This window comes from Anomalospiza imberbis, chromosome 4, assembly GCF_031753505.1.
Source record: "Anomalospiza imberbis isolate Cuckoo-Finch-1a 21T00152 chromosome 4, ASM3175350v1, whole genome shotgun sequence".
NCBI classification, from domain to species: domain Eukaryota; kingdom Metazoa; phylum Chordata; class Aves; order Passeriformes; family Viduidae; genus Anomalospiza; species Anomalospiza imberbis.
In genome coordinates, this window is record NC_089684.1 from 776,684 (window position 1) to 804,135 (window position 27,452).

General features: G+C 41.5%; 1 long non-coding RNA gene across 1 annotated transcript; it reads right to left on the reverse strand.

Moving 5' to 3' along the window:
- Positions 1 to 7,277: 7,277 nt before the first annotated feature.
- Positions 7,278 to 21,733, reverse strand: LOC137472064 (uncharacterized). The gene is made up of 2 exons (XR_010998001.1): positions 21,573 to 21,733; positions 7,278 to 10,730 (listed from the first exon to the last, which is right to left on the reverse strand). It is a non-coding gene; the product is annotated as an uncharacterized lncRNA (long non-coding RNA).
- Between the last annotated feature and the right edge of the window lie 5,719 nt (positions 21,734 to 27,452).

The following is a 27,452-nucleotide window of genomic DNA, read 5'->3' on the forward strand; positions in this document are numbered from 1 at the left end:
CGGCTCTCCGCTCCCACCACCGAGGACCAAAGTGCGGGCAGGGCACGGCGGACCTTGGCGTGCCGGAGCCGAGGTGCTGCAGCGGCTCTGCCGCCGGCCGCTCGCATGCTCCGTGGGCTCCCCAGGCGAGCCACGCCAGCGCATCCCCTACCCCGACAGCCAGCCGGGACCGGGGCTCAGGCGTCCGCAGCATCCCGTGGGGACACGGCCAGTTCAGGCGCTGCTCAGCATCGCTGGTGTGCCAGAGCTCGCTTAAAACACTTCTGGCAAGCGTCGGCTGCTGCCTGTCCTTGGGAAGGCACAACACCGCTGCTGCTACCCAAGAGAGGGCAGAGCGGGAGCAGCGACACCCCGCATCTCCCCCTCAGCTCTGGGAAAGATGACGATAAATATAAAGAACACAACAAACAAATAAAGGATAGGCAGGGTCGGTGAGCAAGCAGAGGGCTGGGGAGGGTCTGAGGGGTCACACACTGGGCTTTCCCAAACCCAGCCACATCGCTCAATCGCAAACACAGAGCCCCCTCTCTCCCAGCGGCAGACTTCGGGCTGGATTGTGGTGAGGAAAGGACCAGGCTCTTGAAGAGACAGATGCAAGGTCCAAACCCAGCATTTTGCTGATGTTCAGTACAGCCAGCAGGCCATCTGAACATGAAATTCATGCTAGGTTTTAAGTTGAGACGTGCTTGCCTAACAGAGACAGACAGCAAACCCCAAGTTCTGAGGGTGGATAGGAATTTTAAAAACATCATTCCACTTTCAGGAAAACTGCAGCAGTTTCCTCACTCATGTCCGTGCCTACTTGAACTCCCTCCTCCAAAACAACCCCACCCAGAGATGGCTGCTATCCCAGGAAATGTTTTACCTCAGCACAGCTTGTATTTTGAAGAAGCAGACTGCAAGCTGTACTCACATTTTCTGGTTTTTCCTTTCTGTCCTAAGTGTACCATTTGACTCAGAACCAAGAGACACCTCTTCCTCAGGAATGAAAAACCCTGATCTATGCTGTAAACAAACTAGGTCTTTGCTGGACTCAAACTCTAATGATGCTTCTTGTGCGTCTGTCGAACACAAATGGATTGGTGACCATAATCTACCCTATTTTTCTTCCTGTGACATGAATAATGCTCAGATCCCATAAATACTGACTCTCCACTCTCTGACTAGAATTTGGCAGCTCCATTCCTCTGGAGCAAAGTCAGAGCCAGGAGAACACTGAGCAACTCATATTTGCAGGGTTACATTGTTCATCTGGGGACTGCTTGGTGGCCCAGACCCAGGCTCAGTCTTCTGGGGCATCTCTGCAACACCAAGAGATGGAGCGAGAGCAGCACATAGTTTAGCATTTAACCATCCTTTTGCATCAGGATTCTTGCAGGGTGGCAAGAGGCAAGAAGGTAGAGGTTTCCTCAGCTGTAAGGAGACCACAGGCTGAAGGATTAGAAAGAAGGAACTACAATAAAAGCAAGTTTTTAAAGGTGTCGGAATAATGAAGCCGTTGCTTTCACATAATCAAGATGCAATGCATACATTCACCATGGTCCTGATCTGCCCGGTACCAAAGCCCCAGTCCCAGCAATTTTAAGTGAACAATTCATGTAGCTGCACGTGTGTAATGCTATTTGGACATAGCAAGCACATGGGAGTATCCAAAATTCACTGCTCAAGAAGGAAAGCCCCTCCTTAAGAGTTGCTTTGGGCAAAATAGAAGAAAATTCCAGAGGCCTGGCAAAACCAAATATGCGTACAGAGAGGTGAGCCCAAACCAAACAACCAGGGATCATGAGCACCGATACAAAGGATATGTACCTCATCACAGCTATTCCCAAAGAGACATTTTCCTGTTCCTATTTGAGGTCAGTATGTGCACAAAAACAAACTGACAGATGTAACCGATTACAACAAACACAAGGGAAGGGTGTGGGCAGCTACCAAAAGCCAAGAAGTGTAGTATGTCACAAGCAAATGTACAGCCTGGTGGACCCACAGTGCTCTTCCAAGCAGAGGTAAAAACTTGCCTGTGCAGAGACAATGGTAATCTTGGACCATTTCTTAATGTTAGTCAAAGAACTTGGCATTGCATGAAACACAAGGGAAGTTCCTGCTCCCACAGACTTAACTCCTAAGTCTTGTGACATGTTTAGGAGGTCAATACAATACAGCACAGATTGGTTATTTATCCAGAATTCCATGGCTAGCTCTGGAGCAAAGCTAAATGTAGAGCTGAATCCAATAAAATTCTTGACTGACTGCAAACTTGGCCCAACCAACGTTGTTATGCAGATTTTAATCACAGTAGTGCAAAACGGTTCCATTCAGACGCAAATGCTGAACTGCACTGTCCTGGGGGTGGGAGGAAGTAGGAGATGAGGGATCGTGGGCGCTTCAGGCTGAGGACATATCTGAACACTGCATCCCTGGGCAAACTCTCTGATCATTAGACCTGTATATAACAACTGCCACCTCCTCCTCAGGCTTGTTCTCAAAGACAAATGGCTAGGTGGACAGGATTCGTACACCGAACAGAGAAAAGGAATTTTGAATTCTTGCCTCTTCTGGCAAGTTTCTCCCATCACCATTTTTTGCCACTTCTTTTCTCCAGCTGTTTTATTTTAAGCTAAGTCGTTCTCATTCTCCACAAGGACGAGCCCTAAAAAATGCCAAAGAGCATTTGAACACCAGGAAGTGCATAGGCTGGTAATGAACACATTATCCTTCCTTTTACCATCAGTCGGTGCAAGCCAAAGCAGGTCAAAGGGCAAGGCTTTTTCCACCACCTTCTCAGACTCCTGGACTGCTGTTCTGTAGAATGGACCATCTTCCACTGCCATGGAGGGAGGGAGAAAGGTGAAGAAGAGACCCAGTTCTACATGTTGCTGTCTGCAAAGCTCCTGTTCAGTACAGGACACAGCACATGTTCTTCAAGATGTTTGGAGTCTGTAGGTGCTATATTTTCAATTATTTTTATCAATGTTGAAACTGAGAGTCTGGTGTATTTACTTGTGTTTTGTGACTAGTTAAAGCTTATTTAATTCTCATATTCTTTGCAAATTCTTTTTGCATGGATTTTCTGAAGCCTAACAATGTAGTGCTGCAGTCAGAGCACTTGAAGAAAATTGTCCTTTTCCTCTTCCACTAACCTACTTTGGTGAAACCTCAAGAACACTGTTATCTTCAAGACCCCTGTGTCCATCAGGTATGGGAGGAGTTGGTACGGGGTCAAAAACACAGAGAGGCAGACTCGGGCAGAGGCTACTCTGCATCTCCCTGGAAGGACTACAAGAGTGCATGACACGTCCCTATAAAGAAAAAGGTCTCATAAAAACCGCTTCTCCCATCTCTGTTTCTCTCTGTCTCTTCAAAATCAGTTGCAACAAAGGCACTCACCATTGCCCATGAGGCTTCTCATAATCAGGTTTCTGTCTCTGGAAGGCATCAGCTTTCCAGAGAGCACTGGATGAAATCCAAAGCACAAATTATGAGATCCATATGAGGGAAACAGATGTTTCCAGGCAATGTTTATGGGGAACAGCAAATCTTTGGGGAGACATTGAATTACATTTTCTTTAAAGCAAATACTTAAACTGTACAATAAATATCTAAAATGTAAAGTGTAAGAATAGGGAGATAGACACAAAGGTGTAGGTATCTTTGTCAAAAAAGAAATTTAAAAGTGCTTGATTAGATCATGTGCATTTTAGTGATTCAATACATTGGACACGTGGAGCTCAGGAAGGCCCTTTGGTCAGCGAGACTGCAGTGGGAAGCACAGAGCCTTCAACCATCCTGGAGCTGCACAAGGCTGCCCCAAGTCCTTAGCTGATCATACAGACCCCACCACCTCATCCCTTCAGTTACTGACTAGTCATTCCCAGGCCAGAAGGGAGGAAACCTCTTACAAGCAGAGCAGCTTATTACCATTTCAGGGAAGGATTTCTTTCTTTGCAGCACTGGTTTGGTGCCATCACAAGCTACCTCTCAGACAGCCTTTGAAAAACCCTCAGGCAGGGTATCTCCTGAACTCTACCAGGATGGCTTTTTTTCTTGCAGTGCAATGCCTGACGACAGGAACTGAGCCAAGTGAAAGAAACTGAAGTTCCTTGGACTGTTTTGTAGTTCCCATTATTCTTCCCATTGTTTAAAATCAAACTCTACATCAGCATTTTCTGCCAGGGAAGAAATTAACTGCATGGGAAGAACATTCAGCTTCTGAAACACAATCAGCCTTTGCCAGCTGAGTAGCAGATGGATGGCACCCATTCGCACAGTAGCCCTGTAGTCTCATTTGAGAGGTCATGTTGGCTTATGAAGCCATTTCTGCCTTGGAGAACTTACTCCTTTATGTAGATATTGGGCCTACACTTCAAATCATGTACTCATCATTCTCCAGTCAAAAAAGATCATGCGAAGCACTGGCACAGCTTAATGGAAGCAAAGTCTTCGATGTGTTGCACTTGAGTCTTCATTTTCTAGTCTATTAAATGAATGCTACTTGTACTGGCCTCAGTCTCCTCCTAAGCCTTCTCAAAATAAATGGATGCCACTGCAGACTTGGTTAACTTCACAAATGATAGAGAAGAAATCACTCAGAAATTATTAACTTTTCTGCTCCACATACTGGAAAATATCTGTGTAATATGGGTATTGGAAAGGGACTCAAAACTGCCAGCTGACAACACAGGGCACTCTCTAGTCCATCCAGCCTTAGAAGCCCAAAAGCACGGTTGGTCACGCTGGAGAAGTGTTGCTCTCTTGCATATCTACTTCAGTGTCTCACTATCATTTTCATCTGTGCAAAGAGATGCGATAGTGCCTGAGGCTGGCTCTGAGCCAACTGTGTCCAAACCAGGCACAACAGAGTGAACCCACAACCTGGGTAAAATGCTGACAGTCACATCTGTGCCGAGTGGTTCTTAAATAAAGTGAGGGGATGACAGACCTTCAAAGTGGCTTGCTTTCTTTTCCAGAGTCAAAATGCTTCTTTTAAGAATTAGTGTGCGCCAAAATCATTCATAGATGTCACAAAATGAAAGTGCAGAAGTATTTATGGAATCTTAGATAGAAGACTAGTTAACAGGTCAGTGTGTCGGGTAATGCATTACATGTTAATAAGTCAAGACTGCCAAAATCAGGAAATTTGTTAACCAGAAATTATTCAGAATTCAAACAACCTAGATACTCCCAGAGACTATGGTAAGAATCTTTCTCAGAATAACCAAAAGATTTTCACTCTCTTCTATAAGCCCAGGTCAGAAGTCTTATTGCCTGATATCTGTAATGAAGCAGGATCCTTCTTGACCAGTGTTTCTAGCATTATTTCATTTCTTATAACTATTTCTTATAATTGATCTAATATATGGTCTTTCTACTCTGGTTAAGGAGAGCTTCATCTCTGCCTGTTGAGGTCTTGCTGGTGAAATATTCTGGTACTCTCCAGGGTCAGCACATTTTTCACAAGCAATTTTTATACTGCTGTTGCTTGAGACTCAGCTGACACAGGTAGGTAGTACCTATTTTGTACAGAGAGCTGTAAATGCAAGGGCAATAAAAGGCATGAGAGAAACTGAAATTATTTTGTAATGCACTATTTCACAGTACAAAGTAGCTATCTTTATTGTATTTAAGGCTAGAAGTATTTTCAGAAGAGTGTAGAAATTCCTCTAATTTATTTGACAAACAGTTTCTGAAAGAGGAAGATGTAACCCTGCCTTTTTACTTGCTTTCTTCACCCACCACTCCTCCATCTACCTTTATACTCAGCATTAGGAAGCGATCAATCTGTTCCTAGCATTACAATAGCAAATAATCTTTTCCCTACCTTCACAGAAGTCACCTGTTAACTCAGACTCTTAAGTCTTTCCATTCCTTATTGTTATGCCTTCCTTAACCCTCTGATTCAGCCCTGCTTGGAGAGCAGCATCCCTACACCCCCTTCCTCCTCTGCTTCACTTCACTATTCACTAGAGTGCCACCAATTTGTTTTTAAAATTATTCAAAGGGATTTAGCTTCAGATCTCCAGGCCCAGATTCTTACTCTGGGCACCATCTCAAGGGAGTGCTGTGAAACTTAATTTATCCATCACACCTGCAAAGCTGCAGCACACAGACACAGAGTCCATTAAAACTTCTGGGCTAGGATTGCATTTTGCATTCTTGTAGAAATCAGCTACCAGGGAAGCTGGTGTAAGCCCATGCTATCCCAGTAAATACTGTGTTTCTTAGTAAGCATAGTTCCTCCAACTGGTAAAGAATGATTATAAAATTCAAGTTCATATGTTTTTTTTTTTTTGAGAGCATGATTTTTTTTTCATTTGTGCACGTTAGGGATTCTCTTTTACCTTAAAAAAAAAATCCAATTTTCATAGGGAACTTCTAGTCTTCTTGGATGCAGAGACCATCTTAAAAGTCTAAATCAGGATCACTAAGATTCAAGGAATATCATCAACAAGAGATGGTATCCTTTGCACTGAGGACTAGAAGAGGATTAAACCTGTTTTTAGATAAATTCACTCCAACTGGTAGTTTTGAGAACAGTAAAAATGTGAAACATTTTTCTCCTTGGCTCCCTGTTAAGTTTACGGAGGGCTTTCCGTGAGGTCCAACAGCAAGACCAGGTGGGCCAAGGCAAAGAGAACAGATTCACAAACAAAAGTCCACTGAACCAAAATGAACTGCAGAGTCGTTAACTGAGAGACAAATACAAAGGTGTGGGACAAAATATGTTGTTATTTCTGGAGTAGGACTGGAAGCTGCGGTGGGAGATGGAGTTAGACAGCTGCCATTCACAAATGGACATCATCCTTTTCTCCAGGCCCCTGGTAGCAGAGGATTATTTCCACTACCAGCAAATCCTATCTTTGAACAAGGGTTGGCTTTCATGCACCAGGAGAGGTCAGAAAGGACACATATGAGCTCAGATGTCTTGTAGTTCATGCCCAAGATCTGCTCGCCAGCACCTCAGAGCACCAGGGCAAACCGCGTTAAAAGCTCTTTGCAGCAATGGCTCTAGCTTGCAGAGAGCTGGAAACAGCTTCACCAGCAGAGGATCACACAGGCACAGAAACACACTACCGAGCTGGAGAGCAGCTCGTGTGGGCTAGCAGCGGGGAGAGCCGGTAGCCCATTGCTGACAGTCACCCTGGGGGTCTGCTCTGCTCCCGTCTCCCCGGGCACTGCCTACTAAGGTTTTGTTTTCTGTTCTCGGAGAAAATGACTCCTGCTAGACTGCTGTAAACCTATCCTGCTCAAGGACATCTTGTTTGTGTTAATCCTGTAGATTAAGCACACAGCTCTTCAGTTGTGGCTTTGCGGCTATTGTTACCAGTAAACCCCTTACAAGGCTTGTGGGCCAACGCACATTAACTTCAAGGCTGTCACTGAGATAGCTCGAACAAGGAAGAGCCCCCAAGAATCATGAGAACTGACTCTCACACCAAATACTCTATGTTTTAAAAAAACAGTTTGGAAGAGAATCGCCTCCTGTGATCTCTGTGTTGAAAGGTCTCAGCTGTTACTGGCAGTAGGAGACACCAAAGCTGACGACTGCAGGCTTGTGCAAGTACAATGACCTGCTACACACTGCAAGAGCAGCTCAGCAAGAGCTGCAGCCTCCAGGGACTCTGAGCCAAGTCTGCTGCTTGGGCTCAAGCCCACAGAGCAGTCCACATGGGGTGGTCACACCAGCTGACATAGAAAAAAATCCAGATTTCCAATAGCAGGCAGACACACTCTTGCACAGCGTCCCCTCCTGCATTTGGCTTGGTCACACCAGGTCTTGGCTAAGCTTGCAAGTGTACATTAAGTCATCACTCAAGCACCAGGCATTTGTTGGCTTACTGTTAATTATGAATGGTGTTACCTGTAAAATATTCACAGAAAGTTCCAGGTGGGTAGGAAAGTATAAATAACTATGTATTAAGGGCTAATTTTATTTTTACAAATATACAAGAAATTAAGAACAGCTGGACCATAAAATACTTCTTTGTATACACTGTTTTTAATACGAGTTCCATCAATTGCCTGGACTTCTCCAGTACTGAGGCTTTGCTGAAGAAAGAACTGACTTTTAGGTGGTGTTTTCTTGGAATCAAAGCTAGCTAAAGCATTTAACATGATTTTTGCAGGCTTTGCTCATTTTAGTTTTCTTAGACAGGTAATTCACTTTACAAATCATGTGTTATGTTTTCAAAAGAGCAATAAACCATGCAACAGATGCATGCAGGAACTTGATTTTTATCCTTGATGTTTATCCTGTAGCTTGGACTTTTGTTGATCAAGATGCAGAAGGGTCTCACTTTAAATACAGTTAGGCTAACAAATAGAACCTGAAAACCTATTAGCTCAGAACCTCACATTTACTGATCTCGGTGGAACTGTGAGCATCTTTAACATGTCAGAGCACCCTGCCAGCTGGATGCACCTCTACCAAACCCTGCACAGAAACATGCAAAATGATCAAGCATTGTGTCTGGTACCAAAGGGGATTGCTTGCAGTTATGGTACTGAGGCATCTGCAGCTTTAGCAAGATCACATTGTGCACTTGGAGAGAATTTCTTTGTCTGTGTGTTTCAGATTGAAGAGTCTCCTGCAAATATTTCTGGACTTTAAGACAGAGAAATCCATGTTTTACTCACAGAAAAAGACAAACTTCACCTAAAGTGGAATTAATAGTACAGCTGCCATTCTGGGATCTTCAAACCAAGATTTGGCCACACTCCAAAAATTTGGGGAAAAAAAATGTTTGGATGCCATCAACACAGAGATGTTTTGGATTGTGCTAATATTTCCCAGCAGAAAGTGGCCAGGTTTGGCTCCCGGTGACTAATGAAGCTGTCATACACCATTCCTTCCTGCTGTTTAATAATGCTTTCAAAAAAGCCCTTTATGGAGATGAATAGTAGAGTAGTGCTGCAGCTGAGAAACTGGCATGCTGTCAAAGAAAACAGAGGCCAGTTTACTATGCATGGCACTGTATTTTTCATTATACTTCACAAAGACTTGTTATTAACTGAAAATGAATTCATCATTAGGGAATAGATATTATTTAGTACATAGTTCAGTATAATTTTCAGACTTGATACTAATAGTCAGATTTCATAGTAGCAGCAAAATTACTTGTTAGTCTAAATGTTGATACAATATGCACTGTTTTTTAGACCCCAGATTTCAGGAGATAGTATCAGTCCTACCAGAAAAATTACTTGCAATGGCAATGCAGTTCATTCTTTCCACTTTCTCCTCAGTAACATATACATGCATACAAGCCATATATCACATACACTTAATAAAGGTGGCAATTCAGCCAAGTCAGTAGTGTAACCAACACTGACGTGACAGTTCCTACATTCAGATCCAGATCTCGGCTTCTGCTCTGTTGGTGGAGTGATCTAGTCAAGTTACACGTGTGATTTTTATACTCCTTAATTGACTTGTCAGTAACCTCAGGTCATTGTGGGGCACAGCATTATTATTGCTGTGCAGAATACTCATCTGAAACATGAGTCCCAACCTGTAAAAACCTACACAAAACCACAAGATTTCTACCTCAGTGCTGTGTCCAGGGCTGTCTCAGGCAAGTTCACCTATTTATGGCCTCTTGGGGGCCTTTGGCAGCAGAGCTGAGAGGGTGTGAAACACCTCTACACCCTTTTACTCTTGCTGTGAAGCGCCAGGGAAAATCAAATGCTCTCCATAGCCATGCAAGCACTCTTCACCACATGTTTCTTTCAGATATAAAGCAGGGAGATAAGAGACTGACATATCTTATCAACTCTCCACACAGAGCTCCATCAGCATCAGCCAGATGAGCCCAAACTGGTTTGCGGTGCGTTTGTTTGAACACAGTTGGCTTTCAGAAGCTGCAATCAGAGATCACAAGCCTTATCTGTGCAGGGAAGTTCAGATAAATGGTGCAGTCAGCTTGCTATAGAGCACCTCGGGTTTGCGCAAAGTCTACTTCTAACCATTTTGAACATTTGCAAGTATCAGACGTGGTACTGCATAGATCTAGCTTGTCCTTAATTCTGTGGTGGAGGAAAACTCCTCTGACCACTTTCAGTCAGTATAATTCATGCATTTGGAGAGTTAACTATGGAGCAATGCAGAGAATAAATCCATCCTGCACAAAGCTTCACTCGACAATATTTCTTATTATGCATTCCCTTGTCCTTATTGAAAAGTGCAGGCGTAAAGGACTTAAATCAGTTGGAAGGCCCATCGTTGTCTTGCAACATACTCATTTTGTCACTGCCCTTCTTAAACTGCTGGCTTTGAGGTCCCAGCGTCAGATACCAGACAGCTGTATGTATTTGCAGTCACACAGGCAGATAAATTGGGTTTGGCATCTTCATACTTCTTTTGATACTGAAACCAGTGAATTGCAGAGGCATAGCAAGAGAACTGAAATCAATCAGTTACTTCTGTGAAGCATCTACCCAGCAGCTTCACTCAGCAAAGTGTTATTTCTGGCTTCCATCAACTGGCAAATGGCGATTTAGATAGTGGCAATTTAAATGACCTGGCCAACCATTCTGAAAACTGTAGAATGCTCACACAAGAACTAAGACCTAAAAAACCTTCAAAGGCCTCTTCTTCAAAAAAGCAGAAACCTAAATCCAGGCATAAGGGATCTTTGAACCTGTTAGAAAGGGGCAGGTCTGTGTTTTCTTCTTTTAAGTGGGCTTGAATGAGAACACAGGATAATTTTGCAAATTCCAGCACGTGCTGCAGTCTTTATGATTTGCAAAAGCCCAGAAAACAGAAAAATACAAATGTGTTGTTTATTGTAAGAAGACAAAATGCATTGTGCATTAGGGAAAACATTTGCAGAAGTAGCATTTTTAACCAAAAGGGCATTTGAGCAGTTCTGTAACTGGGTAATCCACAGAGTTGGCTCCTAAAAATCAGTGAGAGCCAGTAACAGCAAACACCGATGGCCAACCAACTGAATCTAGATATTATTCACCACCATTCCTGCACTACATTCCATTAAGCCCAGTTTATGTTATAATATGGCTATTCTCCAACATTACATATTGTTTAAACAACATCTTCATTTAAAAGAACCTGTTTTATGGAGTTCTCACATCCCATTTGCACATCTCTATTTAGTCGTGATCCCAGTACATCGTTTTGGCAACCAAAACCATGTCTTACATGGATAAGCAATATATGGAAGGCATCAGTAAATTTTCAATTGTTTCTAATACAACTAACATCTGGAAACATGCAGAGTAGTCAGTTCAAGAGAGACCACCAGCAAGTGCTGCCCCCCAGAATTTCAGGCCTGTTGACATAATGATCTCGGCACCCGCAAGCTGAGCAGGCTGCTGCAGGCGTGTGGGCACTGCCAAACACCACATTTCCCTGGATAAGCCTCCTTCCCTGGGTACTAGCACCAAGTCACCCAGTGCAACGGCTTGCGGCACTGCTGCTGAAGGTGCTGCCTTTGGACTGAAAATAACCCTTTGATTGCTGGAGGCTGTGACCCACTGGTGTTCAGGGCACTGAGCTAGGTTCTGTTCTGGCTGAATTTCAATTTCAGTAGTTTGATTTAAAGGGAAAGCTTTATGTTAGCAGTATCACAACTGTTCACAATGCTCATGCAATATTCTGATACACCACAGAAAGCTCCACTCTGTAACAAACCTTCACAGTAGCTGCAGCCAATTATTTTTATCTCAGCTTTCTCTTTTGGCGTTCACACCCAACTGATATCAAAATATTTGAATTTCATCTAGGGAAAGCACACTGAGGAATCACAGCATTACATATGTTTTAAGTGGATAGTCCGGAAAACATAATGGATAAAAGGAAATTTCTTCTAATGAAGCTTGGCTGGGTTATTTGAAACAAGATCCATGAACTTTAGAGCATTTGGATTTTTATGGATCTAACAATTCCGCTAGTAGTTGTGCAAACAAATTTTTTTTCATGAATTCCTAAGAGCCATTCAACATGGTATCAACAAATTAACAACCATATAGAGTCTTGATGGTGAGTTGAAGAAAATTTTAAAAATCAGAAGTAGATTTTGACCAGCATCTCTGCATGAATAGCCACAAGAAATTAAGAAGCAAGGAAATCCTTATTCTGTATTTCTGTCTCAAACCCACTGCCACCACTAGTGTCAGTTACTCTCCTGAGGAGAAAGACCCAAGAATTCCACGTAACCTGCTCCCCTGCTTGTCTCACAAATATTGGAGATTGTAACAGAAGCATCACACATTTCACTGAGAGGTTTCCAAGGATCTTGAACTGTACATTTGAAGACCAGAGAACTCAGATTCATGCAGAAGCAAGATTGAAGCACTGAGAGGTTTTAGCCCATGTTATTAAGGAAGTTTTTTACATGCAAGTTTGAGGTATCTGGAATCTTCTTGGCTTCATTTCATAGAGAGACCAAATTTCTGAAACTTTCAGGTAAAATTTTCCCTAAGTTGTTTTTCAGTTCCTCCAAGAGATTGATAAAACAAAATGGAAAGAAGCACTCAAAAAAAGTGAATTTCAACTTCACATTTGAGCCAGTTTGGGCAGAATTACGAGCAGAGTTCAAAAGTTGTCTGCATGATGGAAGGAGGCAATATATCCCTTGCTTTGAGAGCAACAAGAAGACACTACCCCCTTTCCTATCCAAGAATGAGTTATGTTGTCTTTCAGTCTCTCATCAAATGAGGATACTGTTAGCAAGGGTGGCCTGGTACAGAGCTATCAGAAAGATGAAACCTGCCCCCAGCCCTTGCCACACTTATTAGCAGGCCATGGACTGTGCCTTTCGGTGGCATAAATTGGTAGTGCAGCATAGAAGCCCAGAGAGTCCCCAAGGGTGACTCAGTGTAAGGGGATTGTGTGCACAGCCAGGGCTCAGCAGAGCAGCATACGCACTTTCTGCTGAGAGGATGCTTGTTATGTTTTCCTAGAAGATCATTGCTTTCAACTTTAGACCTTCCTAATCCCCTGACAGATGCTTTAACCACAAGTTTGCTTTCATGCCTCAAGACATGCAAGTGACCACCAAATTCAGTTTCATCCCCAGAGTTTACATTATGGGCTGTTTGCCCATGTTGGAAAGAGTGCCTGACATCAGGATTAAATCAACTTCAAGGACTTCAGTAGCTGGCAAGTCAGCTGTGCTTCCCTTCTCCACAGTTTTTCAGAAACTGAAAATTTCTGGCTGAAATCCCTCCCTCTTCCCCTTAGGAATCATATAATGCCCACACGTATGCTTACAAGGTGTTTATTTTTTAAACCTTGAGCACCACTTAGTTTTATATCAAGATAGTTCTTCATTTCCAAAGGACAGAACTGTGTTCCTACTGAACAGCCACAGGGATAACACCACTGCTTTACTGATTTCAGGTACCACACAACAGAAGGTTACAACAACACCGAACACCACCCTACCCTTCACACTTAGAGAAGAGCAGTAAATGGATAAAAGTGCAAGCATCAAAGAGCTGATAAAAGAATAAACACTGAGCAACAGTTCATCACATGGTTTCCATCCCAGTGACCCAAGATTACTCAAAGCAACAGTTTATCCATGTACAGACCTAAGAATGCAGCTGTTATGCTGCAGCTCTGGAGATAACCTGGATTCACATATAACTTTCCAAAGGTTACCAGCCCAGGGGATAATTCAACTTCAGTGCAAAAGAATATAGTTATATTTAGAGAGAAACATAACAGCTAGATGGACTGGGATGTGGAAATATGCTTTGCAAATAAATCGTAATTACTTCCCTTAGAAGACTTGTTCATGTCTGCAAGGGAAAATAAAAAAAGGAAGACTGTTTTTTTAATGAAAATATTTACTTGGGAAGAATTTTTGTGGTCAGGATTAGCCACTTAGCACCCATAAATTGAAGGACTGATTCCATGGAACATCAATCCCAGAATGGCTAACTTCAGAGTATTGAGCCTTTCTAAAAACTATCTCCTCATAACACATTGTCTAGACATATCAAAGCATTAAACTGCCCTAATTAGCCTAATTATCCTTAGGCACCTCCTACTTCACATGAGTGCTTCAAGCAGGGGTGCTCAACCCAGAATGCTGGCACGTGAAATATGTCCCAGCACAGTGCTCAATGCCACTGCGGGCATTAACTTTGACTTCCATTGCAGACTCAAAAAGCTGAATTCTCTCAGGGGTGGCTGAGGATGTTCAGCCTCTCAGAGGTGAGACCAAAGACTTCAGCAAGACACTAAGTCAAATGTTACCCAGAAAACGCAACACCTCATTAGATATGCCTTTTAGTTTAAATCCCCAGGTTGACAAGACAACTGGGACAGAGACGAAAATCCAGAATCCAGAAGGGGCTGTTCATCGCTGCACGGAGCTTTCTTGCAGATTAAAGTCTGTGGGAATATTCAGCTGTATTGAAATAGCCATTGCTCCATACAAACACATCAACTCCTTACAAGTGTTTTGATTGGAAACTACTGCACAATGCCTTCTCTGCAGCAGTTAATTTTTACTTTTGTTCCCAAGAAATCTATCCTTGTTCTACACAAACTACATCATCAACCAAGAGCAGTTACTTGAATCAGTTTAGGGAACTGTAAGAAATGGGTCTGGGGAAAAGCAAATGCTGTCTGCCAGATTATCTCCTTTTTCAGTGGAGCTGACAGGACAGCTGCCTGTTATTACAGTGCACCCCAGGAAATGTTTAGCTGCCAAAAAAGTCCAGAGCCAGCAAGGGATTAGCAGACAAACAGAATTCATGCACCTGGAATTCATGCAGCTAGATATGCCATCTTTGTAAGGTATACTTCAATTTCATTTGCAGGGAAACAAGAACAAACAGAAATGACTCAATGTCATCATAATTATGATAAATCTAAGAATTACTATAGTTTTGTGACTAGATTAAGTGGCAATAACTTTCCTTTAACTGCAGTAATCTGTTGAAGGACTTTATACAACTGCCATAAATATAATGCTCTCTCTTTTATGTTTAAGCTGTTCCTTATTAATGCAGCATTAATACCATGTTAAGTGACCAGAACACCAATGGCTCGAGAGATGAATAACACAGATGGTGCATGGGACGTAATGATTTCATGTAACCTGTGTAATACAAAACTTTCATTTCCCTCACCAATACCTTTTTAACAGCAAAAGTTCTGCTAGACAGCCCTTTCCTCCTCCCACCACCGTGTTTGTCATGCTCTCACAAGCTGCTGGATCTATGTGTGCTGGGTTCAGGTATTGCCTAGCGCCACCCCCACGTGCCCAGCCTGTGTGGGAAGGACTGGACAGCAGCTGCCACATGAAGCTGAACTGTGTTCTAAGCGACTCCTTCACCGCATTCCCATGGACCCTCATGCTCACTGCCAGCAGTTTTAAGTGGAATCAGCTTGTATCCTTACCTCCACAAAAACAGCAGCAGCCATACTGACAGCCTAAAGTGTCTTTTCGGACATCGAGGCGGATGACACATATCCAGCCCAGTGTCAATGAACTTCTAACAAAGCTGCTGCACAGTCCACTGAGAAGTATTATACAAGCCTCTGTGTGCACTGGGGCTCAGGCAACCCAGGACAGTTCAGATGGGGACTTTTCCTAGCAGTTATGCACATATTTGTCATGCCAACAGAAACAAGTTAGTAAAAGAGTCACTTAAATATTTAAGTCAATAAATTAATTCTGCCCTTTTTTTAGAAACACCTTCTCATCAGGCTTATGGACAGAAGTGAGAAATGCTTTAAGAAGTTTCAGGAATTAAAATTCAGAAGAGTTGTCACACCCTAGGAAACAGGAGCAGAGAATAGCCAGAGAGCACCAGAGTTATCCCCAGTTGTGGCTGGAGAGTGGCTTTCGAAAACGAGCCACCACCAACCTGTCACAGTGGTAGCTAATACACCATTTTTGAGATTATGCATTACAGAAATTCCTGGGAAGAAACCTGGAGAAGTAAGCATAGTGCATTTGAACAAAATACAAGCTTTTTCTAACAAAGGCTACCAATGTCTTCAGTCACTGACTTGAACATCAGAAGCAGAAAACAGATTCAGATGGATCTACCATAATTGTTTACTGGATTGTTTTGAGAGCAGTGCCTGTGCAATTGCAGTAATAGTTTAAGGTTTGGAAATGGAAGTTAAAGAACAATTCTTTCCTCTATTTTTCTCTATAAGTTAGCTGTAAAAGTTTTCTTCTATTTGTATAATTTCAAGCTTATTGTTGTTATAAACTAAGCACTGTATCTACTGGATCCAATTGCTCACTGCACAACTGAAAAGCTGAGGTTAGAAATAAAGGTCTGTACCTTCCTATATTCTGCTATCTGCTCTCTCAGCCTCTTTTTAATCCATAACCTGAAAGATGCCCCATCTGCTCCTATCTATTTTATATGATAGTTGAAAAGAGAAATCTGCCAGAGAACACTGTTCTGGAGTTGCATGGATCAGCTAGCTCAGAGGGAACCAACTCCCTGCTACAGGGGTGGGAGACCTTGAGGTCAAATGAACAGAGGGGGTAACAGCAGTGGAGAGCTGCAGCCAATTAAAAGTGCCTCCACATCTATTGACCTTCCCTGGAAACTCAAGCAAGTAAAATGAGTGGCAGCAATTTACAAACTTCATCGGTCCCATGAGGATGTTACAGGCAGCCTCTTCTCTTCATGAATCCCTAGTGTTCAATTCGTTTCCAGTCTTCTTGCCCAGACAAAATATTGAAAAAACAGAAAGCTTGAGTCTAAAAATAACTTTCCCAGTTCCTTAATTTCACTAAGCAACCTCCCAACTGCAACTTCCTCTTCCTTATGCAGTAGATGACTAATGTCATCCAATCTTCACAGATAAATGCACTCCAATCTTCACAGATAAAAAAGAACCCCCTAGTTTTATTCCTAAGTCAGACTTAGTTTCAATGTAACATAGTTTCAATAAAAGGTACCTATTGCTCTACTCTTTAAAAAAAAGAAACAACCACAAATCAGTGAAAATAATAATTGCCTCAATGTTCTATATAAGCAAATTTTTTTCCTAGCAAAATAATACTAAAAAGCCAAAGTAGGTGACAATTCTGGATGTAGACCATGTAACACAATCACTGTATCAGTTTTTCTTGTCACTATTTTCAAAGTGTAATCACAAGCCATACCATTAATCAATGGATAAAAGCCCTCACACATGTAGGTTTTTGGTGGTGACTTCTGCTCTGCCCTCCTCCTCTGGTTTCACTTTGTAAAATCTCTCTTTGGAAACATTGTGGAAGCAGAAGATTGACGGAAACTCACCAGAAATCAGCTCAAACAGTGATTATAGGGTGCTGATCTGCCCACTGTCTCTCTACTCATGTTTCCATTTCCAGCAACCAGCCTCCTGCATGATGCCTTCAGCAAAGAGCTCCAGACTGCATCAGTCACTCTGGATTTACCTCTTCTGAACCCATCACTCCTCTGCACTATTCTGACATAGAAATAATCTGGAGTAAAAACTCCCTCTGTGACAAAAAACAAAGCTACATAGGCTTCTTTGTTAAGTAGTAAATCAGATGCTAAATTAAAAAAAAAAAAAAAATACCTTTCTCAGATAACTAATGTAACAAAATACAGAAATAGTCATAAAAGTAGGCATGAAACACAAGCCTTTTGACAGTCCAAGACAAATGTATGGCTCCATGTCTTGCTGCCTCATGAACTTTGCCCGTATTGCCTGAGGAACACCGAATATTCTAAAAAGTTGTCAAGTGAATACATAGGGGGTGGCATATAGACAGGCATGTGTAGCACTCTCTGTGCAAGTGGGATACCCTGATTTCAACCTAGACTACGTATACAAGGTTTGAACCTTGGTTTCCAGACATTTATTCTAGCTTGTAAAATGAAATTGGGAAAATGGGATATTAACAGCAGTCCACAAGAAGCAAAAGTGTCCCTGGGCGGGGGGGAAAAAAGTAATCTACAAAGGGGAGCCATTATCCACAAGAAAAACATGTAGCCACAGAAGAAGCCACAGCTGCCTTGCATTTTGGAGAAACAGGAGGCCTTTGCATTATTTACATACACACTCTTCCTCTCCACCCCACACCCTTATCTTCTTTTATTGTTTCTGTGGCCATAAAATGCCTTGGTCTGGATTTTCGAAGACTCTCAGCATGCCTCCAATCAGGGAGAAACATGCAAGGCAGCCTACAGTAACTTCACTCGGGCACTGGCAGCTGATGAACCACCACAAGTGGTGCTTTAGTCCTGAGCCACTGTGTTTGAAGCTACAGTGCCACCCGAGAGCCCACAGCACTGTGTGGTGAGGTGGGCACCCTGAGGGACTGACACTGAGACCAAACCTTCATGGACTCAGTCACTTATTGCTGATTCCTGACCTAGTAATCCTGGTCTCCCCTCTCACATGCTGCTTTGGCAATTGCACCTACAGTGGATGCTGGCCCCCTCCTAAAGCTGCTGAAAACCAAAGTCTTTAGTCCTGAAGCTGCTTGGAGAGAATATCCTAGCAACTGCAATCCTGGATGTCCGTCCAACACACTAACTCACTCCATGCTACTAGGCAGGAAACATCTGTTTCTCTTTGCTCAACCAAGTTTTCCTTATAAAGTGGTCCTGAATGTGCATTTCTGGGTCAGTTTGGACATATACTAGCAAATGAGGTATTTTTACTCTATTACATAAGTTGGAAGTGAATTATACTGGAATAGCTTCAGGAGGTCCACCTAGAAATGGTACAACACACATGGAAGCAATTTATTGCAAAAATAGGAGAGGCTGAGTATATTCACACAGTTCATAGGGGTTTTTTTTTGAAAGACCTTCTTCTGCATTATTCCCAAATAGGCATTTACCTAAAAATTACTTGGTAGACAGATGTACACTGTGCTTGAGAGTATATCTACTGATGTTTTGGTATTAGAGTTTAATTCCCTTTTCTCCCCAGTGGTGAATTTGCATATGTCTAGAGAATGAAAGCCTTTTACTTCAAGCAGAGAGATTCACACAGATGCATGGACACTAAGTGACAAGTTGCACTAGATATCACTAGGAATTTACTTTACCCTGTGCTTATAAGTAAAACTAATACATAATCACTACTTCTTTCTAATATTGACACTCATTAGGTAAAGTTTCAAACAGTATAAACCTAGACTGTTGAAGCATTGTTTGAAAAGTAACTTTTAAGACCTGAAAGTAGCTGGAGTATTTAAAAATAATCAAATAGAAGGGAAACTTCATCACTAAATTATGCTGTGACTTAGATTTTTTCATATGTATAAAATTAAATTACCTTTTTTTTTTTTTTGCACCAAATTACACACATAAATTATGAAACTATTTTTAAATTACCTAAAATTGAATGTCATTTTTCACAGATTTACTTGACAGAACACACCCATTCACACACTGTAGAATTATTTTTCCTTTATCTGTTCAAGTATCCTAGAGCAGCACGCTCACAGACAGCGATTAAGACACTACCAGATTATGCTCCCAGCTACTGCAGGGGAAAAAAACAGTGAGGGATGTGAAAGTTAAAAAGATGTCATCCTATAACCACACAGTACATAAAGTCCTTTTTTCCCCTCAAATAATACTGGGTAAGGCACCAGCCAGCAATGCTAGTCAGACCATTTCTGGATCAATTAAAAAAATCAGGTAGTTGCTATCGTTTCCAGAAACGCTTAAACTGAGACAAGCATGGTTCCTGGAAAACCTTCCAGTACAAAAAGGTACCAATGAGTCAGTGCAGCAAATATCAGGAGTTCAATATCAATTTCATGCTCTATTGTGAAAAGACAACAAAATTGCACAGTCACAAGCCACTGAGACGTAAAGGATCTGCAGAAAATATTCCTTTACAAGGCCATAGAAGCCCATGCATAGAAAATTGGTAATAATAGTTTAAAGTCAATAGAAGTATTTAAGAGAAATTACATTTACAAACATGCATTTTACCCTTCTGTTTTCCAAAGCAGACAAACCAATACACAGAGCTATTAAAAGGGGAAAAAGAGATCACAAGGCAAAAGACTTATGTTTTAAAAGAGGAAAAAAAATCCACATCCTATTACCAGAATTTCTCACTAAACTCACTGCACTCCTCTATCAGGGTTTATTCTCAGACTGCTAGAATCAGCAGTCGGATGATCCTGTTGTGATATTTAAACTCATGCCCACCTTCATCCTGTCAGTGCCATAAAAACCGAGTATACCAAACACCTTTCAGTTAACACACAAAAGGGGGCAAGCAGGTCTTCAATGCACCTTTCTGACTTCCTCTGAGCCTTTGCATTTGTGACTGAGAATGGCATGTCAGTTTTTCCCAAAACCATCCGTGGTTACTCGTTATTTAAGTATTCAACCTCAAACCACTTCTCAGGGCATGCTTCCCTTACAGTTAACACCAACAATCAAACATGCCCTGCTTTTTTTTTTTTTTTTTTTTTTTTTTTTTGTTAATAACAAGGACAGAAGAGAGTCAGAACTGAACTAACAAAGGTACACAGCTGATTCTCCCTGTGTCAGACGAGTGAACCACGGGATCATTGCTCTTCATGGTTCTCCCCCTTCCCAGCAGACACCAGCCTGCACCTATGACTGGGCACACTTGTAGCTTTGCCAAGTAGTTGCACACTTGTAGTTTGCAAAAACTTGACAAAAGTTTTGTCTGACTGTGGCTCTTACCCTGTGACATCCCTGCCATCTAGACTTCAAGAACGAAAGACTCAGGAAAGGTCTTTCACATCTCTGCAGATGAAGGTTAACTTATCTTTATTTTTACAAGGCTAAACAGACAAAAACAGCAGCTGCAGATGTACACACAGTTCTGAGTAAGCAAAGCTTCTTCACACAGCCTGGCCTGCAGTATCCCTTGTCCTAGCCAAGATTTCTGCTGAAATACAGGGGCATACAACAGATCTGCCCGTATTCTAAATCAGCAGAGCACAAGCCATTTCTAATACAGAATCATTTAGAAGCTTTAATCCTCCTGTTGCAGTCAATCTATATTTGCAGACTTTATTTTTAATCCACAGGACCCTGTCCTTCCTCTAGTGCATGGGATGCACTTTCCAGCAGTGCCAGAGAGTCCTGTGGTAAAGTAGCTCTTAGAAGCAAGAAAAGTACAAGAGCAAAGACAGTCGTACAGTAGAAATTACTAAATATTTCTGGGAACACCAGAATTTGTCTCTAAAGTTCTGACATGAAACAAGATTTTATGCTAAACAGACTAAAGTATTTTTTAGCGTGTTCTGAGCAAGGATGAAGAAAAAGAAAGAAACAGTATGTAACAATAAATCACTAGAGACCACCAGAACAAGTATGCACTTAGAAGCTCTATTAGGCAATTTTAAATCCATCTTTGGATTGCTTGTCTTTGCAGTTTTGATGCAATTCTTCTAGTGTATTTTATGCAACTTAAACCACACAGTACACATTGATAATCAAGGAGCAATTTCCCCAGTGTAATTCAGGTAAAGTTTGACTGCTTCTCCTGTTTCCAGATGGTGACCAAAAGCCTGCTGAAATGCCTGCAAGTTAACTGGCTGAAGAAACATGGCCTGTGCGTCTGATTACAAGTCAGCATATACACCTCACAATAAAACCTTAACCTGTACCTTTTCTCCTGCAGATGTGATGAATCCTTTCCTGCTTTGTGCAAAATCTTGCTTAGGACCAAGGCACTTTCACATCATGGTGCTCATCAGGTGCTCATCTCTTTGCCAGTAGATACCAGCATACAAGGTCAGAAACGAAGCACAAAGGAAAAAGAAAAACCATGCCAGCCACTTAAAACCTCAACCCAGTCCTGAAGCAGCTGTGGAAATGTTGGCAATTACCTCAGAAACAAGAAGCAGCTGGGTTCAGTTCCTGATCTTTACAAAGCTAACAAGGAGAGGGAGGGTCTTATATAATGAAGTGGGTTGGGAGTGGTGGGAAAACAAGTGATACTTGGGGAAAGTGTAGGGTTAATAGCCTGTTAATGTGCAGTTGGACAAGCTGTTTGAAGTGCCTTGTGGTTAGTTACTGATGGTGTGGGGGAGAGTATAGCCTCAATTAAAAAAAAAAAAAAAAATGTTAGCTGAGTAGAGATCCTGGATGTAGATGGGTGGATTATTCAGGGTTTCTTTGGGAAACACCAGTAAGAGCCTGGTGGTAGTCATGACTGAGGAAAGACAATCTGGATGTGGATCTGTGTATTTTGTTTATTTCATCTGCTTCTTCCAGGGCACCATGCAGATGGAGGGAAAAAAAAAAGATCAGAGGAATTTTTTCTACCTGCCCTTTATCTTCCTTACACACGGTCATATATCTGTAGTTGCCATGTGTATGACTAAAAATGGAGCTTTGAAAAAAAAGGAAGGGGTTAAGATGAAAAGAAACTCTTTTCAAAGTATTATCTATGTTCATCTTGTTTTTCTTGGCTATTTGCAGGGACTGAGCTTGCCTGTATAATGATATATTTGTAAGTTTGTCACTGGAAATACCATTTGTCCAGAGAACAAATATATTTGCAGGTATAGGGTTCTGCAGGGTGGCTGACTAGGTAGTTGTAAAACCTCTGTGAGCTCACAGCACTATGAGCTGTTCAGGGCCATATGATGCTGCAGTCATACACATGCTTGTAAATGGGATTCTCCTTTAAAAAGTGAGAGCATTTTTACCTTTGTTTCCAATATGACTATTCCTTAGTGGCCCTTATTACCTGTGACTGGTAATTACGTGTTCAGCATCTCTATACCCTACATTTTCATGAGAATTGTGGCATGCTGGGGTGCATCAGGAAGAACGCTGCCAGCAGGTCAGTTCCTTGTAGGAATTCAGATGCTCAGGTAACTCTATCCTTTCTGGTATACATTAGCTTCACAACAGGTAAACAGGAAGCAATGCAACATTTCGCATTGTTGAGGATGGGCTACATGCATGGTACTTGAAATACAAATATTCTATCCCACTGTCCTAAATTTTTTATAAAATGTTTTCAAAGTACACTTGCAAGAGGTTAAGGAGACAACTCCTTAAATAATGAGTTTCAGACAGCTTGCAGTAGTACTTCCCGAGAACAGAATGCTGAAGATGATGTGAATTGTTAATTGGGTAATTTTCCCTTTTTTTTTTTTTTTTTTTTTTAATTCTATAGAGTATTATTCATTTCCACAAGGCAAGTTAAAAATATTAACCTGCTAATATATACTGCAGATTCACACCATATTTGATGCTCTTTAACTACAACCACCTGTAGCACATTTTACAAAGACACAGGGAACATATAGGCAAATCTGACCAAGATTCTTCATCTTAAATAACACTGTCAACCCCAGGTCATTTGGTCTTTTATGGAAGAAGAGGAACTTGGGCGATCTATATTCCATTCTCTGGCTTGATACAGCTGTTAGGGCTGTGGCTAAAGCTGGCATTGGTCTTTGAAGATAAGCTGCCCACATGTGTCTGTGGGGCTAGCCAGATGGTTGGGGCATGCTGCTGATGCACAACTGCAGCGTTAGTACAGGCTGAGTGGAACTAATGGGCAGGAGCGTGGGTGGGATGCTCAATTACTTAAACATTTGTTTCTTTTTTCTCCTTTAGATGATACTGGTGGTCCATGCAGGCTAGCAAACCTTAGCAATCTTCAGTTAAGACTGTAGAATTTACACTTTTTTGTGATGTGTGAGTACAGAGAGCTTGCCTCGTTGCACATCACCATCAGATATGTTGTAATCTCAACTACCTAAACCACATGTAAATTCACATTTTGTACTTCCCACAAACATAAAAAGGGACTAAGGTTTCTCATTCACTTAATATGTTTCTTACACACCCTTTAGAGGGTACGTATGCAAAACGTCATTTAACAAGGATATACTGAATATTGATTAAAACAGCCCTGCACTTAAAAATTAAAAGCTATATTTTGTATCTTATTGGTTAGCTTGGCAATGCAGTTAGACAAGAACCCTGTACAACACACTACAAAATCCTATGTGATTTTTTTCTGCAGTTGATGCTTCTCTGCTCTTTTGTCTAAACCATGTTACAGCATTTAAGGATGATACCAAGATTCTGAGAGACAGGAATAGGGAAGAGAAAAAAAAATCTCCCAGGAGGACAAGAGCATAGAAACCCAGCACTGAAGTAAGCAAACAAGAGCTCAAGCAATCTGGTAGTTTTCTGTTGGATGAAGGCTGAAGCTGACTTCCGAAGAAAACAAACCAAACTGTTCTGTTCCTCCAGCATTCTGCCTCATCTATACAGAATCTGTTCACATTACACAAAGCTTCTTGAAGAGAAAGAAAGCTTTCTTTACCACTAAAAAAAGTCCATTAATTCTAGGGGAAAAAAAAACCTCTCCTTCTGGGTGTTGTTTAGACTTCTATAAATCACTATGTTAAGCACTTTACAACTTAGCACTTCAAAATGGCATCCTAGAAACTATCAGCTTAAATACAGGAATACTTACTTAGTAGGTACTTCACTGTCATTCCAATTTCATTTATTATACTAAAAATCAACCTATAACTAAAATCATATGCCCTTCACTTTCCTAGACATTTTATACTTTTTCACAATTTCTCTTTTCAACACTAAGGAAACATTAAAAGAGTTAGACTGATTTCTTAGAAAAATTATCTGTCTACAGTCACAGCAGATCTACATCAGCCTACAGCCTGAACCACAAAACTTATATTCTTCCTTGTCACTCATAACTTTCAGCTTATGTTTTCCAGAGTTAAATTCCTGAGTTGGACACTTCAGTCCAAGCAGAAAATAATGTAATACACTGTAGAGGGAGAACTAGGAGTACCTGAATGGGACTTGCAACTTTGAGCAGACTGACTGGAGAGAAGCTGAACACAACACCCTGGGAACACCAGAGAGAAAGAAGTATGGCTGTAATTCAGCCATCTCTGAGACACAGACTTCCTTGCAGCTTGAGTTAATCTCCTCTCTCTGAGGCTGAGTTTCACAGCCTAGAAATTCTCCCCAAGACACTGGCACCTGGGCAGCATTTCTCATTTAAAGTTTGGCAGAAGAAAAGCAACGAGTTATGGTTCTTCTTTCCTCCCCAAGACACAGTCTTACGGCTTAAGCTGATTTTTAAAAAGTAATTTTCTACTTTGATTCCACTCTTTCAACATGCATGCCTATCCCCTGTGTAGAAAACCTGATTTACCACATCTGAGACTGTCTCATAGCCCTCCTTTTGCCTTGCCACTACCCAAATACATGGGGCACAGAACACATTTGCCTTGGTTGCCTTTATTTTCTAGGGCAACAAGAAACCCCATAAGCATGTGTTCTCACCTTTGACTACTGTAGCAACGGCAGTATTCATTTTCTGTGCTGTTCATAAGTAAACCTCCAGTAATGTTAGTCTTCTGTCTGTTCTCACATTCTTTTATTAAATATGAAGAATGTGGCAAAAACCTGTCATAGTTACATGAGTTGCGATAACTTTTTACTCTTTGTTTTTCTATCACAAACAAAGTATCTTCCAAAGCATTCCTAACATTGACAGGAGGAGGAAAGTAACTCTTCAAATACTGAAATCCCAGTATTTTTCTAAAGTTTTCAGTTTCAGGTAAATAGCACTGAAATGCTTGGTATATATCAAAGCAATCAAAATTACAAAGACCAGCAGTTTTGAAAACATAAAAACTGTCCATATGATATGTTTTTGTCTTCGTTTGGATAATGCAAAATGACCACAAGTCATTGCAGGGAATTGCTGATTTTTCAAATTCTCTGTAGGATGCCCATAAGGGAGAACACAGAAATCAAGGTGTCAGCATCCAGCAGGAAGACATCTGCCCCTGCCTCCTACTGGTAGAAAGTTTTCCAATGACCATGAAGGGTGGCAGGCCTGCTCCTGAAGGTGATGGCCTCAAAAGATGTAGACCCTGTGGTCAGTAAAAAACCTGAGATACAGCAGTAGCTCTTTACATAGTTTCATATAATATCGGTAGATTTTCCCGAATTTTAGGAGAAAACTTTCAGCAAACTCATCCTTCTGGGGTCATGCCAATGTCAGAGGTGTTACAGCATGAATAATTTCATATCTGAGAAGCTAAGTAGCATTGCATGTTAGTTATGCTAGGTACTGACATTATTTATTGTTTCCCTGACATACAGCTAGCTTAGAGTCTTACTCATAATTATATCTGTAACCAACACATATAATTATATGAGGCTTATCTGTAGTCTGTTAAGCAAAATTTGATGCCCATAAAAACCCACCGATGTGGTATGATGCTTCCAAGATAGATTACTTATGATAAACAGCAGCTGTGAAAGTGAAGTCCCTCCAAGTAAATGCAGAAGGCATCTTTCTTGGCAATTTGTCAGACTGGACTCTGGAGTCAGCAGAGGCTTGAATGTGAATAATGAACTGCACAGCAGCCTACTGTGTGTCTGTAGCCTTGGGAAGGGCAGGCACAGCTCTGACTTTTAAACAAGGACACATAAACAGAGCCAAAATGCTGAAAGCCATCATTATAAAGCCTGAGACAGAATGTAACAACAACAACAAACAGTTGGGTAACCTTTTTGAAGTGGATATACTCCTCTTTCTGTGTTTTCTGAATCTCCTTAAATTTTGATTGGCTTCAGATTTGAAAGCCATTGGCAGACAGTCAAAATTGAAAATTGATGAAGTACAATTGGTCTGTTCATGGGATGCTTGGAAAAGAAAATAATGGTCTTTCAGACAGAAATGTTCTGAGGAAGCTAAGCCTCCATGTCAACAGATAAGAAAGCAAACAGTAGTACTGAAATGACTGGAACAAAGAGTATTTAAAGAAGGTTTTGTCCTGGAGGAATTATAGAAAATTCACAGGGCTCTGTACTTGGTGATCTTTAGGATATTCTTTTATGCTTCCAGGACATGTTGGCAGTACAACAAAGTCCAGGGTTCGTACCTAATTTGTATAAATTGCATTAGTCCAGAGGGGAGACCTGAAAATCTGTTGCTCGTAGCATAGAAGAATGATATTGATCCAAAAATTTCAAAATGTCAGACATAATTAGCAGAGTCTTTTAGACCACACCCCTCCAAAAAAAGGGGAAAAAAACCCAACACCAAAACACCAGAACCCACCAAACTACTGTTGAGGTGACTTTGACTTGTGGACAAGTTCAAGAAGGCATATAAAATACATGTAAGTTAGCCTTCCCTTGGAAAGATGTGGGGTGGAGCTGAATCACTCTGTGTCTATCATTTACTGTCCTCCCTGAATGAAAAGCAGCGAGCTTAATGGGACAGCTCCTGGGTTCTGGCTCAGCAAAGTGCCTGGCTTCCTAATCTCCCCTGGTTCCTGAAGGCAGCCTGTGAGGTGCTAGGAGATTGAAGAAGCTCAGGGCTTCTGCAGTACTGAGGCTTGAATTTGTATATCAAATTTGATCTACTTTTGGATCCGAACAACATATCATTGTTGATGTTAGAGCAGAGAAAAGTGTCAGAGACAGAAAAACTAGAGGCGTGTAACACCACTCAAACTCTC